General features: G+C 48.3%; 1 protein-coding gene across 5 annotated transcripts in view; it reads right to left on the reverse strand.

Moving 5' to 3' along the window:
* NR2C1 (nuclear receptor subfamily 2 group C member 1) overlaps positions 1 to 262 on the reverse strand; it is a 59843-nt gene extending 59581 nt beyond the window's left edge. For 4 of the 5 annotated variants that reach the window (XM_027774343.1, XM_027774345.1, XM_006154864.3 and 1 more), the window contains exon 1: positions 133 to 262. The gene's annotated coding sequence lies outside the window, so the exon portion shown is untranslated. Of the gene's footprint in view, positions 1 to 118 lie in introns of all 5 variants that reach the window. The other variant, XM_014590261.2, reaches the window with a different exon arrangement.
* Positions 263 to 1877: the final 1615 nt, after the last annotated feature.

The following is a 1877-nucleotide window of genomic DNA, read 5'->3' on the forward strand; positions in this document are numbered from 1 at the left end:
GGCTCGGCCCGTCTCTGCCATGCCCGGCCCGCAGTGGGAACGCACCGGCCGCATTCGTTGGCAGTTAGGACCGAGGACACCCCAGCCCCCAGCCCCCGCCGCGCAGCGGACACCCCACCTGGCAGTTCTTACCCCCTCCACCGCGTAACTCCTGCGTCTGGGGCAGACCCGAGTCCCGCTGCGGCGCCGCAGGGCGGGGGTGCTCCCCGGGAGGAGAGGTTGGAGAATGCGAAGGGAGAGGGGGTCGGGGATAAGGAGGGAGGGAGCTTTCTAGGTTTGTGTATTTGGGGGGGTCAGAGTTCGTGACCCCTCTCTCGGCTCGGCGGAGTTTGCTCCCGTCGCGCTTGCGCGTTAGCGATGTGGAGCAGCAGCCGGAGGAGGTGACGTTCTCCGGGTCGGGTGGAGAGAGCGGAGCTTCGAGCCGCGGCTTTGAAAGTCGACTACCCCCTACCGACTCGGAGGGAGACTGCCCCGCCAGAGCGGCGCGTGCCCATCGGGTACTTTGAGAAGCCACGTGTGTTTAGCATGTTTGTCAAAGAAGTTCTAGGTCGACGTTTCAGATCTGAGTAATAATAACCTGATAGGCTTTAGGCAGCTCTATTTATAATTCCTGGAGAACTGGGGTCTGTTATAAGTTCTCCTATTACCTTAGACTCTAATATTCATTAGAGAACTAATATGTCTGGGTAGATTCCAATCAGGTATTGGAACTTCTCTCGTTAGAAGGATTAGCTGAGGCAAAATTATGTATGAATGTAGTAAGGCAGAGTTCTACTTACTAATTATTTTGCATGAAGAGACTTAATGGCTAAATCAGTAATAATCACTAGAATGTATGCTTCTCAAAGGCAGTGTGTTCTCTAGCATAGGGGACATGCCAGCTGGGCAATAAATATTTGTGTTTTGTTTTTGTTTTTTGAGAGTTTTTTGCTATAGGGCGTGTGCACTCTCCAGACAGACAGAAAGCAAGAAATCACCCCCCAGGGGCGATGGCCACGCTGCAATCCCTTCTCCATGCTCCTCTAGGGATCTTGGGCACGCACACACACGTGCCTGGTGTGAGTTTTAAGCCACTGGGTTCGGGACATGAACTGCGGTTGACTACATGGGAGTCCAGCGACATAGCCATTATGCTAACTGCTGGTGCCTGGGCAATAAATATTTGTAAAGTCAAAGTACTGACAGCATCACACTCTGACAGTGGCCACCTGTGGTAGCAAGGTGTGACGTGAAAAACAACCCTGTGTGCAGAGCGCTGTGTGGTTTAGACTTTAAAGAGTCCTCAAAATTTCTATTGTATTTAGCATAACTCAACATTGTAAAAAAGGATCCAAAGATTTAGAAAAGAAACCCAAGATTAGGGGATTAGCAGGTGACGTGGTGTTTAAAGGTGCTGGACTCCCACATGGCCAAGAGCAGTCTGAGTCCTCGACCTGGTAGCTTGCATTCTCACTTTCCCTCTCTCTCTTTCTCTGTCTCTCTCCAATCAAACTGGAAAATAATAATAATAACAATAAAGTTAAAATAATTCTTAAAGAAAAAGAAACCCAAGTATTTGCTGGGAACAAGACCATCTGTCAAAAAAAAAAAAAAAAAAGACTGTCATTTTCCTTGAAGTAGGCAACTAGACATGGAGAAAGAGTATGCTACATTCCCTAACACTAGAAACTTGCTTTATGCTTCACTCTCTAAAAGTCTACCTGTATCTTTCAGCATCACTTGTTTTGTGTTTGGTTTCGTTTTAAGACAGTCCACCCACCACCTCCGTATCTTTAAGCTGGTCCCAAAGGTAGAAGTTATTAGAGTACACTGTTGGTCCAATGGAAATAGCAAACAGACCTCACTATGCTTATGGTGGTACTTGTGGTTATCCCTTA

The sequence above is a fragment of the Tupaia chinensis genome, unplaced genomic scaffold, assembly GCF_000334495.1.
Source record: "Tupaia chinensis unplaced genomic scaffold, TupChi_1.0 Scaffold000423_1, whole genome shotgun sequence".
NCBI lineage: Eukaryota > Metazoa > Chordata > Mammalia > Scandentia > Tupaiidae > Tupaia > Tupaia belangeri.